The sequence below is a fragment of the Sus scrofa genome, chromosome 14 (assembly GCF_054392235.1).
Source record: "Sus scrofa isolate SSC_HxYL_T2T_F1_AM1 chromosome 14, Sscrofa_HxYL_maternal_Yorkshire_Landrace_v2.0, whole genome shotgun sequence".
Taxonomy (NCBI): domain Eukaryota; kingdom Metazoa; phylum Chordata; class Mammalia; order Artiodactyla; family Suidae; genus Sus; species Sus scrofa.
Genome location: NC_139396.1, coordinates 50,700,247 through 50,716,502, shown reverse-complemented (window position 1 = coordinate 50,716,502; position 16,256 = coordinate 50,700,247). Strand labels below are relative to the sequence as shown.

Here is a 16,256-nt window from a genome sequence, read left to right as displayed (position 1 = left end):
AAGATTAAATTTTTCACCCTTTCTTCTGAAGCTAGCAATGCAACCTCTTAAAGATTAGCATTCTGGAGTTCCCGTCGTGGCTCAGGGGTTAACGAATCCGACTAGGAACCATGAGGTTGCAGGTTCAATCCCTGGTTTTGCTCAGTGGGTTAAGGATCTGGCGTTGCTGTGAGCTGTGGTGTAGGTTGCAGACGTGGCTCGGATCCCATGTTGCTGTGCTCTGGCGTAGGCCAGTGGCTACAGCTCCGATTCGACCCCTAGCCTAGGTGGCAAAAGACAAAAAAAAAAAAAAACCCAAACAAACAAACAAAAAACATTAGCATTCTGGCTGTTTGCTTTGGACTAGTGGTTAGTACTTTCACGACTGTGGCCCAGGTGCAATCCTTGGTCCCTGGTCTGGGAACTGAGATCTCACGTCATTGGTGCTGCACACCAAAAAAAAAAAAAAAAAAAAAAAAAAAAAAAAAAAATCGATCTGTGTAAGCCACCATATCAACAAGCTAAATAATCCACACAAAAAGCTATCAGAGCAGAGTTCCCACTGTGGCTCAGCGGGTTAAGAACCCCACTAGTATCGATGAGGGTGAGGGTTTGATCCCTGGCCTTGCTCAGTGGGTTAAGGATCTGGCATTGCTATGAGCTGTGGTGTAGGTTGAAGATGTGGCTCAAATCCTGTGTTGCTGCGGTTGTGGTGTAGGCCGGCAGCTGTAACTCTGATTTGACCTCTAGCCTGGGAACTTTCATATGCTGCAGGTGCGGCCCTAAAAAAAGAAAAAAAGGAAACTATCGAAGGTAATAAAATGAGCTCAAGGTTGCAGCATACAAGATCAATATAAAATATCAATTGGACATCTATACACTTGCAAGGGATAATATGAAAATAAAATTAAGAAAACAATTCAGTTTACAATGGCACCATAAAGAATAAAATACTTAGAAATAAATTGAGAAAAAGAAGTATGACTTGTACACGCAAAACATCACTGAAAAGATTTGAAGACATAAATAATTGGAAAGCCAAGTTCATCAATTTTAATACTTAATGTTGTTAAGATGGCAATGCTCTCCACCTGACATCTTCAGAATTAGCACAATCCCTATCAAAATCTGTGCAGAAAAGAGTTAACACCAGGGAGTTCCCATCGTGGCACAGTGGTTAATGAATCCAACTAGGAACCATGAGGTTGCGGGTTCAATCCCTGCCCTTGCTCAGTGGGTTAAGGATCTGGCGATGCCGTAAGCTGTGGTGTAGGTCACAGACGTGGCTCGAATCCCGTGTTGTTGTGGCTTTGGCATAGGCCAGTGGCTACAGCTCCGGCTAGACCCCTAGCCTGGGAACCTCCATATGCCATGGGAGCAGCCCTAGAAAAGATGAAAAGACAAAAAAAAAAAAAAAAAAAAAAAAAAAAGAGTTAAACACCAGGCCAGAGAATGCTATCATTTGAAAATCCTGCTTGCAAGGTGGGCCTTTACTAGGATCTGGGAACTTGGATTTGGGAAGGGTTCCCACCATCCTAACTGATAAGAGTAGCTCACTATGCCTTAACTCTTTGTGCAAACAACACGGTCTGTGGTGAATGTGCTAGGCAGGGGGTGCATGCATGACCAGGCACAGAGTTTCTGATGCTTCCCTCACAGACAATATTTCACACACGTTATCACAACTCATTACTTAGAAGTTATTCTAAGTTAAAGAAGCCAGTCACAAAAGACTTCATAGTCTCATTCCATTTATTTATTTAAAAAATTTTTTTGGCCACACCTAAAATATGAGGAATTTCCTGGGCCAGGGATCAAACCTGTGCCACAGCTCTAACCAGAGCCACAACCCTGAAAATGCCAGATCCTTAAACTGCTGAGCCACAAGAAAACTCTAATCTGATTTCATTTATATGAAATGTCCAGAACAGATAAATCCATAAAGACAGAAAGTAGATTAGTAGTTGCAAGGCTAGGTAGGTAGAGGGTTTCTTTTGGGGGTGCTAATTCTGTGAATATACCAAAAAATCATTGACCTGTACACTTTATTTATTTATTTATTTATTTATTTTTGCCTTTTTGCTATTTCTTTGGGCCGCTCCCGCGGCATATGGAGGTTCCCAGGCTAGGGGTCTAATCGGAGCTGTAGCCACTGGCCTACGCCAGAGCCACAGCAACGCAGGATCCCCGAGCCACGTCTGCAACCTACACCACAGCTCACGGCAACGATGAATCGTTAACCCACTGAGCAAGGGCAGGGACCGAACCTGCAACCTCATGGTTCCTAGTCGGATTCGTTAACCCCTGAGCCACGACGGGAACTCCCCGTCGTGCACTTTAAATGGGTAAGTTGTATGGCATGTGATTATATTTTGATGAAGCTGCTATTAAAAAATTTAAAAATAATGGGCAAAGGACTTGAAGAGACATTTTTCAAAAAAAAGATACAAAACAGAGTTCCCTGGTGGCTCAACGGGTTAAGGGTCCAGTGTTGTCACTACTCCGTGTTGGGTCACTGATGTGGTGTGGGTTTGATTCCTGGCCCAGGAACTTCTGCATGACTCGGGTGCAGCTAAAAAAAAAGATACATGAAAGGCCAATTAAGCACAGGAAAAGATGCTCAATGTCATTAGTCATTAGGGAAATGCAAATTAGAACCACAATGAGATATCTCCTCACACCCATTAGGATGGCTATTATTATTATTTTCTAAAGGCAGAAACTAACAAGTGTTGACAAGAATGTATAGAAATTAGAACTCTTGGAGTCCCTGTCGTGGCTCAGTGGTAACAAACCCAACTAGTATCCATGAGTACACAATTCAGTGCCTGGCCTCATTCAATGGGTTAAGGATCTGAAATTACCATGGGCTGTAGTGTAGGTGGCAGATGAGGCTTGGATCCCGCATTGCTGTAGCTGTGGCATAGGCCAGCGGCCACAGCTTTGATTTGACCCCTATCTTGGGAACCTCCGTATGCTGCGGGTGCGGCCCTAAAAAGACAAAGATTCCCCCCCCCAAAAAAGAAAGAAATTAGAACTCTTTTGCATTGCTGGTGGGAATGTAAAATGGTTTAGCCACTATGGGGAATAATAATAATATGGTTGTTCCTCAAAAAATAAAAATAGAATCATAAGATCCAGCAATACCACTTTTGGGTACATATCTAAAAGAATTGAAAGCAGGGTTTCAAAGAGATATTTGCACACTTATGTTCAGAGCAGCATTATTCACAATAACCAAAAGGTGGAAGTAACCCGTGTCCATCCATAAATGAATGAATAAGCAAAATGTGGTATATACTTATAATGGAATATTAATCAGCCTTAAAAAGGGAGGAAATTTTGACATATGGTACATCAACGAACACTGAGAACATTATGCTAAGCGAAGTAAGGCAGTCACCAAAAGGTAAATACTGTATGATTTCACTTACATGAGATATCTAGTGCACAAACTCATAGAAACAGAAAGTAGAGTGGTGGTTGCCAAGTGCTGGGGTGAGGGGGGGATGGAGAGTTTCTGTTTAGTGGGTATAGAGTTTCAGTTCTGCAAGATGAAAATGTTCTGGAGACGGGTTGCACAACAATGTGAACGTACTTAGTACTGAACTGGACACTTAAAATGGTTAAAATGGTAAAATAGGAGTTTCTGTCGTGGCTCAATGGTTAATGAATCTGACTAGCATCCATGAGGACACAGATTCAATCCTTGGCCTTGCTCAGCAGGTTAAAGGATCCGGCGTTGTTGTGAGCTGTGGCGTAGATGGCAGACGCAATTCGGATCTGACATGGCTGTGGCTGTGGTGCAAGCTAGTAGCTGCAGCTCCAATTCGACCCCTAGCTTGGGAACTGCCATATGCCGCAGGTGCAGCCCTAAAAAGCGGGGAAAAAAAAAAAAAAAAAAAAAAGGATGATAAAATAAATTTTATCTTATGTGTACTTCACCGGATTTTTTTTTTTTTTTTGATGCATGAGAAAACTCTCTGGAGTGACGAAAATGTGCCATATCTTGATCGTGGTGGAGGCCACGTGAGTATGTACATGGGTGAAATGTTGTGGAGCTGTATGCTTAACACTGTGCATTTCCTTTAAGTAAATTATACCTCAATAAAGTGCTGGTCCGGGGAGGGAAAGAATGCAGTCCTGATACATGCCATACCATACAGGAACCCTGAAAACATTATACTGAGAGAAAGCCACAAAGGCCACAGATTATATGATTCCATTTATATGAAATTTGCAGAACAGCAACAGTGATTAGTGGCTGTCTAGAGCTGGGGGCAGGGAATGGGGAGTGACTGCTAATGCAGACAAGGTTTCTTTTTAGGGTAATGAAAATGTTCTAAAATTAGACTGTGGTGATGGTTGCACAACTCCGTGAATATACTAAAAACCACCGAATTGCACACTTATTTATTTATTTATTTTTGGTCTTTTTGCCATTTCTTGGTCCGCTCCCTCAGCATATGGAGGTTCCCAGGCTAGGGGTCTAATCTGAGCTGTAGCCGCCGGCCTACGCCACAGCCACAGTGACATGGTATCCGAGCAGCATCTTTGACCTACACCACACCTCTCAGCAACGCCGGATTGTTAACCCACTGAGCAAGGGCAGGGATGGAACCTGCAACCTCATGGTTCCTAGTCAGATTCGTTAACCACTGCGCCATGATGGGAACACCCAAATTGTACACTTTAAATGGGCTAATTTTATGATAATGAATGGTGTCTCAGTGCTGTTGAGACGTCATTGCTGGAATTTAGCCTTCTCAGAGCAATGCTATCAGGAAGAATTTAATGTTGCTGCATTTCTTTCTCTCTCTCTTTTTTTTTTTTTTTGGTCTTTTTAGGGCCCCACCTTCGGCATAGGAGGTTCCGGGCTAGGGGTCTAATGGGAGCTGTAGCTACCAGCCTATACCACAGCCACTGCAATGCCAGATCTGAGCCGTGTCTGTGACCTACACCACAGCTCACGGCAACGCCGGATCCTTAACCCACTGAGTGAGGCCAGGGATTGAACCCGAAACCTCATGGTTCCTAGTCGGACTTGTTTCTGCTGCACATGACAAGAACTCCTTTCTTTCTTTTTTCATGGCCACATCTGAGGCATATCATATGGAAGTTCCCAGGCCAGGGATTGAATCTGTGCTGCAGCGTGGCAACACTGGATCCTTTAACCCACTGCACCGCCGGACTGGGGATTGAACCAGCACCTCTGAAGCGACCAGAGATGCTGCAGTTGGATTCTTAACTCCTTGTGCCATGGTGGGAACTCTGGATTTCTTTCTTTTTTACCTTCAGGATTCCCAGCTGCCACCGCTGGTATGAATCTCTTCCACACAATTATCCTCTTTTTTTTTTTTTTCTCCTACACCTGCTGCATGGGAAATTCCCAGGCCAGGGACTGAACCCAGGCCACAGAAGAAGCCAGAGCCACAGCAGTGACAACGCCGGACCCTCAACCTACTGAGCCATTAGGGAATTTCCCGCAGTCCTTTTCAAAAGTTCCTTCTGCTCTGAAATTTCTCTAGAAACACCCTCTAAGGTGCCTTATCTTCCTTCCTTGTTACACAGTGAAATCTAGTAAATTATGTTTTCAAAACGCCAAAATGTCTTCGACTGAGTAGCCTTAGGCTTTTGATATTTTAAAAAGCTCCAGAAGTTCCTGCCATGGTACAGTGGAAACAAATCCGACTAGAACCATGAGGTTGCAGGTTTGATCCCTGGCCTTGCTCAGTGGGTTAAGGATCCGGCGTTGCCATGAGCTGTGGTGTAGCTCACAGACGAGGCTCGGATCTGGCATTGCTGTGGCTGTGATATAGGCTGGCAGCTACAGCTCATTAGACCCCTAGCCTAGGAAGTTTCATATGCCGAGGGCGCAGCCCTAAAAAGACTAAAAAAATAAATAAAAATAAAAAGCTCCAAAGATTTTTCTGTTCATCATTTAACAACTAAATTACTGAGCATCTACTAGGTGCAAAGTCTGTATAGTCAACAGGGCTGTGGGGTCAAGCAATCTTAGACTAGAATCTCATGATTGCTACTTGCTCACAAGTACAAACTTGATCAGTTTGATCAAGTTCCCTAATCTTTCCAAATCCCCATTTCCCATCAGTCAACTGGGAAAAACAAAAGCATTTCCCAAAACTGCTGTGAAGATTAGATAACACATGAAAAGTGCTTCATCCAGTGTCTAGCACACCATAAGCATCAATGGTCAGTGGTTATTACTACAGAGTGTTGGTGAATTTTTTTTTTTTTTTTTTTTTTTTTTTTTTGCTTTTTAGGGCCACCCCTGAGACATATGGAAGTTCCCAGGCTAGGGGTATAATCGGAGCTACAGCTGCTGGTCTACATCACAGCCATAGCAACGCCAGATCCAAGCCCTGCCTGCAACCTACACCACAGCTCACAGCAACGCTGGATCCTTAACCCACTGGGCAAGGATCAAACCCGCAACCTCATGGCTCCTAGTTGGATTTGTTTCCGCTGAGCCATGAAAGAACTCCAAGTGCTAATGATTTTCATTCTTTTTTTTTTTTTGCCATTTCTTTGGCCACTCCCTCGGCATATGGAGGTTCTCAGGGGTCTAATCGGAGCTGTAGCCACCAGCCTACGCCAGAGCCACAGCAACGTCGGATCTGAGCCGAGTCTGCGACCTACACCACACCTCTCAGCAACGCCAGATCGTTAACCCATTGAGCAAGGGCAGGGATTGAACCCGCAACCTCATGGTTCCTAGTTGGATTCGTTAACCACTGTGCCACGACGGGAACTCCTGATTTTAATTCTTAGATCCCTCATCGAATTGGATAGTCTGTTGTAAGTAATCATAACCCTCCTCTGTTGGGAAATTATGAAAACAATTATGAGTTACAGCTGTTAAGAACAAAATTCAACTGAGTAAATCTGAAGATCTAATTGGCTTTATCTGAGGATTCATGAGTTGGGCAGCATCCAATCTAGCAAGCAGAAAGGAGCTCTAAGGATCTTTAAATATGAAAGGTTTTCATAGGCAGAAAGGAGAGATCAAACAAGGAAGAAATAAACAAAAGAAGGGATTATTTCAGGTAAGCCCTCCTTCATCTGGGGCAAAGGCAGGGGGATCTATCAAACGGATTACCTCACTAGAGTTGATCAGAAAATTCCACACTAATTGGTTTAAAAACCCACCCCTGGGAGAGGCTGAAATTGAAAATAGATAATAAGTTTTAAACTATTTCAAAAGTTTCAAGGAGTTCCCCAGTGGCCTAGCAGGTTAAGGATCTGGTGTTGTCATTGCTATGGCTTGTGTTTGATCCCTGGCCAGGGAATACTGCATGCCCTGGGCATGGCCAAAAAAAAAAAAAAAAAAAAAAGTTAGCCAAGTCCAGGATATTATTGGCTTCAGCATGACAGGTCTTGATTATCTCAAGAGGGAATGTGAAGCGAAAAATGAAGTTATGATTTTTGCTCGATGCTACCAACCAGTTGGAAGAAAAATAAGAGGAAGAGGAAAAAGAGGGAGATGCTCCTTTTAACACTGACTTAGAACTGAAATATGGCGCTTTTTCCAATTTTTTCTTAAAAAGGACTTCCAAGCCAAGCAGTAGAATTGGGGTCATCTTTGAAATAAATAATGAATTAACATGTTAAAAAAAAAACCATACTGAGTTTTAGTTTGCTGATAGTAGGCTTATTTAGCACAAGTGATTCCACTTTGGGCCTGCTGTTTATTTTTTAACATAGTAGAGGTTTTTCAAGTGTGCTTCCGAGACCAGTAGCATCAGCATCACCTGGAAACTTTTTAGAAATGCAAATTCTTTTTTTTTTTTTTTTTTTATCTTTTTAGGGCCGCACTCGCAGCATATGGCAGTCCCCCAGGCTAGGGATCGAATCGGAGTCACAGCCGCTGGCTTACACCACAGCCACAGCAACACTGCTGGATCTTTAACCCACTGAGGGAGGCCAGGGATCAAAACTGCATCCTCATGGATACTAGTCAGATTCGTTTCCGCTGAGCCAGGATGGAAACTCCAGAAATGCAAATTCTTGACCCACTGAATCAGAAATTGGGGGTGGGCCCCAGCAATCTGTGTTTTAACAAGCCCTCTAGGTATAATTCTGATGCACAGGCATCTTCAAATTTGAAAAACGATGAGGGACAGCACAGTGTTCAAGGTGGGTTCTAGACCAGTCCACATGTGTTCAAATCTTGATTGGTTGTCACTTGCAAGCTGTATGACGTAAGGCAAGTAAATTATCTCTCTGGGTCTTGGTTTTCCCAGCTATTAAATGGGAATAAGGATAACATCCATTTCATAAGATTGTTGTGAATTGCTTTAGAACAGTGGCCCATGGTAAGTGCTCAATAGATGTTGGTTATTATTATGACTATTACTACTTTATTATAATTAACATATAGAATATGTCCTCAACAAAGCTTTGAAAAAATCCCCAATGCTATGTCATTATATAGTTTTAAAAATAATTTCAAAAACACTCTTCCCCTGAGATTTAAGATGCGTATGCTGCAGTAGGCAGCTGTACTTTTCCCCCACCCTGCCTTTAAGTAGAAACCAAACTGACTGCAAAATGAGCATTAAAATAAGGTCATGCCCTAGTCATGCTTGAACAAAGAAAAATGTGAGATGGGAAACAAAAGTAGTGGGTGGGTCATGCTTCATAAATGTAGAACCATAAATGTTTGGGGGTTAATTCCACCTATAAAAATGTTCCATTAGCAAATATCTGGTGGTCCTATTTTGGTACATCTAGCAGAGTAAGTTTCCCGCTCTTCTGAATATCTGTGGCATCTTTAATTTTCTGAATGACACACTCAGTATGTCTTTCTTCCTGTTCTCTAAATTATTTTCATATCTTGTTACCCTTAAATCCTGCATGGAAACAGTGAGGGTTTTGGAGATTTCCCAGTTGGGCTTAAGTACTGCCTGCAACCCTGGGTCAGTGCCAGAAGTTGAAGATCTTTAGAAAAGAATTTGTTAGCAGGAAGGGTGGTGCCCAGGGCTCTTGTTTTTAGTGGTGTTTGCATAAGAGCTCACTTTTTAAAAAAAACTTACCCGAAATGTTTATTCAGGGTAGTGAATGGGCAGATGGCAGTGTGTGGAGTAGCATGGGGGAGTGTGGCGTGGGTGTGGTGGGGGGAAGAAGCCTTAAAGGAGACCATGGCCGAGGAACTAAAGTCCTCCACCCTACTCTCCAGGTCAGTTCTTGTTCCACCGTGGAAGGTAACAATCCACTCTGCAACGAGTTGTTCAGGGAATGAAATGAATTTAGTCCAGTGCCTGGCAGGTAACACTAAATACTTGCTTTAAGATGGTGTTAGACCAGTGGTGATCATGTTGAAATATATAGAAATATCGAATCACTATATTGTGCTCCAGGAACATAGTCTTATAGGTCACTTATAGGTCAAAAAGAAAGAAAGTAGGAGTTCCCTTTGTGGCTCAGCAGTTAATGAACATGACTAGGATCCATGAGGATGCGGGTTTGAACCCTGGCCTCACTCAGTGGGTTAAGGATCCAGTGTTGCTGTGAACTGTGGCATAGGTCGAAGTATTGTGTGTTGCTATGGCTGTGGTGTAGGCCAGCAACTGCAGCTCTGATTCGACCCCTCGTCTGGAAACTTCCATGTGCTATGGTGCAGCCCTAAAAAGCAAAAAAAAAAAAAAAAAAAAAAAAAGAAAGAAAGAAAGAAAGTAAAACGCAGAGAAAAAGAGATCAGATTTGTGGTTACCAGAGGTGGAGGATGGGGGGACATCTCTAGTAGGGTAGTTTATGTAGCCCTCCAGATCCTCTGCTTGCTTTCTATTTTGCTATATAATTAATTTGTATATAATTAAATTTTAATTATATTATATAGATGTGGCAGTCATGGAGATACCTTTTGGATAACTTTTCAAAAGTCCAACAGTCTACAGACAATAAATGCTGGAGAGGGTGTGGAGAAAAAGGAACCCTATCACACTGTTGGTGCAAATGTAAATTGGTGCAACCACTGTGGAAAACAGTATGGAGATTCCTCAGAAAACTAAAACTAGAACTACCATTTGATCCAGCAATCCTGCTCATGGACATCTATCCAGAGAAAACCATGACTCGCAAAGACACATGTATTCCAATGTTCATCGTAGCACTATTTGCAATAGCCAAGACATGGAAACAACCTAAATGTCCATCGACAGAGGAGTGGATCCAGAAGATGTGGTCCATATACACAATGGAATATTACTCAGCCATTAAAAGGAACGAAACACTGGCATTTGTAGCAACATGGATGGACCTAGAAATTATCATGCTAAGTGAAGTCAGTCAGACAATGAGACACCAATATCAAATGCTATCACTTACATGTGGAATCTAAAAAAAGGACACAATGAACTTCTTTGTAGAACAGATACTGACTCATAGACTTTGAAAAACTTATGGTTTCCAAATGAGATAAGTTGGGGTGTGGGGGGAGGCACTGAGGGTTTGGGATGGAAATGCTGTAAAATTTAGTTGTCATGATTATTGTACATCTATAAATGTAATAAAATTCATTAAGTAATAAATACCCACAAAGCACAAGGCTAGCATGGTTCCCCCCCCCAAGACCCCCCAAAACCAAAAAACAAAACCAAACAAAAAAACTCCTCCAAAGTCCAACAAATATATGAAAAGATGTTGGAGTTCCCATCGTGGCTCAGAGGTTAACGAACCCAACTAACATCCATGAGGACACGGGTTTGATCCCTGGCCTCAACCAGTGGGTTAAGGATCCAGCGTTGCTGTAAGCTGTGGTGTAGGTCAGAGATGCGGCTTGGATCCCGTGTTGCTGTGGCTCTGGTGTAGGCCAGTAGCTACAGCTCCGATTCAACCCCAAGTCTGGGAACCTCCATATGCCATAGGAACAGCCCTAAAAAGACATATATATATAGGAAAAGATGTCAGCATCAATAATTAGAGAAATGCAAATCAAAACTACAAGGAGATATAACTTTTGCACCCATTAGGTGACTATTATTAAACACACACACACACACACACACACACACAAAACAGAAAGTAACAAGTGTTGGTCAGGTTGTGGAGAAATTGGAACTCTTGTGCACTACTGGTAGGAATACATAAGATGGTGTAGCCACTGCAGAAAACAGTATGGCAGTTCTTCACATAATTAAAAATAGAATAACCATATGCTTCAATAATTACACTTCTGGGTACATATCCAAAAGAACTGAAAACAGGATCTGGACAAGGTATTTGTACACCTATGCCATGGCAACATTATCCACAATAGCCAAAGAGGGTAAACAATCCAAATGTCTGTCAACAGATAAATGGATAGGAATTCCCTGGTGGCTCAGTGGGTTAAGGATCTGGTGGTGTCACTGCAGCAGCTTAGGTTGCTGCTGTGGCACAGATTTGATTCCTGCCCAGGAATTTCTACATGCCTTGGCCATGGCCAAAAAATAAAAATAAAAAAACCTAGGTAAATGGATAAACAAAATGTGATCTTGCCATCAATGAGATATTACTCTTTAAAAAGGAGGAAATTCTGACATATGTTACAACATGAATGAACCTTGGGAACATTATGCTTCAACATTAAGTGAAATAAGCCAGTCATAAAAGGCCAAATACTTTATGATCCCATTTCTATGAAGTACTTAAGAGTAGTCAGGAGTTCCCGTTGTGGCACAGTGGGTAACGAATCCGACTAGGAACCATGAGGTTTCAGGTTCGATTCCTGCGCTTGGTCAGTGGGTTAACGATCCAGCGTTGCCCTGAGCTGTGGTGTAGATCACAGACGTGGCTCGGCTCTGGTGTTGCTGTGGCTCTGGCGTAGCCCGGTGGAGCTACAGCTCTGATTCAACCCCTAGCCTGGGAACCTTCATATGATGCGGGAGCCGCCCAAGAAATGGCAAAAAGAACAACAAAAAAAAAATAGTCAAAATCATAGAGACGGAAAGTAGTGATGGTTGCCAGGGGCTGGAAGGAGGGGGCATGGAGAGTTAGCGGTTTTTGTTTTTGTTTTTTCTAGGGCCACACCCAGGGCATATGGAGGTTCCCAGGCTAGGGGTTGAATCAGAGCTGTGGCCACCGGCCTGCACCACAGCCATAGCAACACGAGATCTGAGCCTCGTCTGCCACCTACACCACAGCTCATGGCAACGCTGGATCCTTAACCCACTGAACAAGGCCAGGGATCGAACACGCCACCTCATCGTCCCTAGTCGATTTCGTTAACCACTGAGCCATAACAGGAACTCCAAGAACTCCTATTTTTAATTTTTTGGTTCCCATATGGCAGCTTGATGTGGGATCTTAGTTCCCAGACCAGGGATTGAACCTGAGCCACAGAAGTGAAAGTGCCAAATTTTAACCACTAGACCACCAGGGAACTCTCAATAAATTTTTAATTTTAGAGCAATTTTATAGAAAAATTGGGAAGACAGTACAGAATATGGGAATACAGTATACATACCCAATTCCCCTATTATTAACATCTTACATGTCTGGTATGTTACAACGAATGAACATCATTAACTAAAGTCCATATTTTATTTAGATTTCCTGTTTTCCCATTGTATCATTTTTCTGCTCCAGGAATCCCTCTAGGAATTACCATTTAGTCCTCATGTCTCCTTAGGTTCCTTTTGGCCATGACAGTTTCTGACTTTCTCTGCTTTTCACGATCTTGCCAGTTTTGAGGAGGACTGCATGTATCTTGTAGGATGTTCCTTGGGATTTGTCTCACATATTTCTCACATTAGACTGGGGTTATGGGTTTGGGGTAGGAAAACCACAGAGGTAAAGTGCCATTTTCATCACATCATATCAAACATACATAGTAGTGACTTATACTGTTTTTGTTTTTTTGTCTTTCTGTCTTTTTAGGGCTGCACCTGCGGCATATGGAGGTTTCCAGGCTAGGGGTCTAATTGGAGCTGTTGCTGCTGGCCTGTGCCACAGCCACAGCAATGTGGGATCCGAGCCTCGTCTGCGACCTACACCACAGCTCACAGCAACACCGGATCCTTAACCCACTGAGCGAGGCCAGGGACCAAAACTGAAACCTCGTGGTTCCTAGTTGGATTCACTTCTGCTGCTCCACGAGGGGAAGTCCAGTGACTTATACTGTTGATGTTGACCTTGATCACCTGGCTGAGGCACTATTGGTCAGGTTTCCCCACCATGAAGTCTTCCCTCTCCCTTTTCCATACTGTATTGTTTAGATGAAGGTCATTATACTCTGCCCACACTTAAGGGGTGGGGACTTACGCTCCACCTTCTTGAGAGAGGAGTTATCTAGAGAAATTATTTGGGGTTCTGCATGGGAGACATGTCTCCTCTATGCATTTTATGTTATTTTGTCTTTTTGTCCTTTTTGACAGCTGCACCCACAGCATATGGAGGTTCCCAGGCTAGGGGTGGAATCGGAGCTATAGCCTCTGGCCTAGGCCAAAGTCACAGCAATACCAGATCTTAGCCACGTCTGCAGCCTACACCAGAGCTCATGGCAACGCCAGATCCTTAACCCACGGAGCGAGGCTAGGGATTGAACCACAACTGCATGGTTCCTAGTTGGTTTCATTTCCACTGCGCCACGATGGGAACTCCTATGCATTTTATTTATTTAATCATTTATTTATATCAGTATAGACTCATAGATATTTATTTTATATTTTGGGTTATACTATAACACTATTTTGTTGCTCAACTTGTTCCTCTCTGGCTGTTGGAAGGTCTCTCAATTAGCTCCTGTGTCCCTTTGATGTCATCATTGGTGGGTTTTTTGGTTTGTTTTCAATACTTCTTTACTTCCTGGCATTACATGTTGTTCCAAGTTCACCTTGTGTATTTCTTGCCCCAGTCCTAGAATCAGCCATTTCTCCAAGGTACTCTAGTTGCTTTTACTGGAGAATGACATTAGAAACCAAGATCTGGGTGCTAGGTGGTGCTTGTTGCTACTGGGGTACACAGATCTAATTAACAACACTTTTATTGTGGTAAAATACACATAACATAAAACCATTTTAACCATCTTTAAGCACAGTGAAGTGGCATTAAGTACATTCACAGTATTAGGTAACCATCACCATCCACTACCAGAACTCTTTTCATCATCCCAAATTGAACGTCTGTACTCATAAAACAATGATTCTCCTTCCTCCAACCCCTAGGCCTTAGCAATCACTATTGAAAGTGAAAGAGAAATCACTCTCTCTTGCTATGAATTTGACTATTCTAGGTCCCTCTTATAAGTGGAACCATAAAATACTTGTCCTTTTGTGTCTGGCTTATTTTACCTAGCATAATGTCTTCCAGGTTCATCCAAGTTGCAATTATCAGAATTTCCTTCCTTTTTAAGGCTGAACAGTATTCAACTGCATGTATATACCATACACACATATTTTTAAATATAAATGTTTAAACTATAGATATGGCTCATTTTTAAACTCAATACATTTTGTTAATGAATTTTAAGAAAACGTACTATATGGAGTTCCCCTTATGATTCACCTGGTAAGAAGACGACTAGTATCCATGATGGTGGTTCTATCCCTGGTCTCGTTCAGTGGGTTAAGGACCTGGCATTGCTTCAAGCTGTGATGTAGGTCACAGATGTAGTTTGGCTGAAGTGTTGCTGTGGTTGTGTAGGCCTCAGGTGCAGCTTTGATTCGACACCTAGCCTGGGGACTTTCATATGCCATGGGTTCAGCCCTAAAAAGCAAGAAAAGAAAAGAAAAGAAAAGGTACTATAAAGAAAGCTATAGATATTCAGGACCTTTGCTTCACGTACAAAATTCAATAAAGACTAAGAACAGTAATATAGGAGTTCCCGTCGTGGCGCAGTGGTTAACGAATCCGACTAGGAACCACGAGGTTGCGGGTTCGGTCCCTGCCCTTGCTCAGTGGGTTAACGATCCGGCGTTGCCGTGAGCTGTGGTGTAGGTTGCAGACGCGGCTCGGATCCCGCGTTGCTGTGGCTCTGGCGTAGGCCGGTGGCTACAGCTCCGATTCAACCCCTAGCCTGGGAACCTCCATATGCCGCGGAGCGTTCCAAGAAATAGCAACAACAACAACAGACAAAAGACAAAAAAAAAAAAAAAAAAAAAAAGAACAGTAATATACCCTTAGTAAATGGTGATTTGGCTTACCTTCTAAGAATAAGATTGGAAGCAAAATGAGATGAGTTGTTTGCAGAAATCACCCACTTGTAAGAATGAATCAGAAAATGAGTGAATGAAGAACATCATGAGATACTCATCATCAGATTTATGAAAGCACAACTGTATCAAGTAATTCGTTGTTCAAGTCGTAATCTACCCGAATACACTGACCTAACAAAAAAGAAACATAACATAGTCTGAATGTATACATCTATCTACTCTATAAATATTTACTGACCACATGGGTCTCCCCTCCCACGCCCTGGTTTTAAATCTGGGCATGGGTTCTTAAAGGGTCATTTGGGGGAGTTCCCGTCGTGGCACAGTGGTTAATGAATCCGACTAGGAACCATGAGGTTGAGGGTTCGATCCCTGGCCTTGCTCAGTGGGTTAAAAGATCCGGCGATGCCATGAGCTGTGGTGTAGGTTGCAGACGCGACTGGGATCCCGCTTTGCTGTGGCTCTGGCGTAGGTTGGCGGCTACAGCTTCGATTTGACTCCTACCCTGGGAACCTCCGTATGCCGCGGGAGCGGCCCAAGAAATAGCAAAAAGACAAAAAAAAAAAAAAAAAAAAAGAATCATTTGGGGACTTTCCAAAAAAATACATTTTTTTCAGAGATTCTGAATTCAGAGATCTCTGTGAGGCTCGGAAAACGGCATTTTAACACGCTTCCACGCGATTCTTGTTTCCGAGCTCACTTTGAAGAACTGTTTTGCTTGTGCGGGGAGCGAATTTGTTAAATTTAGGGGTTAGAAAAACTCTGGGAAAACATACGTACACAGTTTCCTTGTGAACTAGCATACGCATTTTCTAAGGAAAAAAAACAAAACAAAATCAATTTCTCACAGTGAACCTGAGAACGAAAAGTCTCACTGGCGCTCAAAGATCTCTTCAATAAGGAGAGCGATTCTGCGAATCTCACAGGATTAGCAGCACATTCGATAGTCTTCCAACTCAATTGTTCAATTTAGCATTTTTTGTCCTGGCGAAAAATTTTAGAAAAGCGAAAAGTTCATTCTTTTTGGAGACGATACTCAATGGAGCCTTCGATGCTCAATGCATGCGATTAGATTTTTTAAATGAAAGCAAAAACCAAATCAGGGCCCGTGACGAATCTGTA

General features: G+C 42.6%; 1 long non-coding RNA gene across 2 annotated transcripts; it reads right to left on the bottom strand.

Moving 5' to 3' along the window:
- Positions 1-356: 356 nt before the first annotated feature.
- LOC146396543 (uncharacterized) lies at positions 357-16,054 on the bottom strand. Of its 2 annotated transcripts, XR_014827369.1 has the most exons (4): positions 15,915-16,054; positions 15,123-15,305; positions 14,485-14,685; positions 357-425 (listed from the first exon to the last, which is right to left on the bottom strand). It is a non-coding gene; the product is annotated as an uncharacterized LOC146396543 (long non-coding RNA). The 2 variants fall into 2 exon arrangements; XR_014827368.1 differs by lacking the exon at positions 357-425 and having other exon boundaries at positions 12,360-14,685.
- Positions 16,055-16,256: the final 202 nt, after the last annotated feature.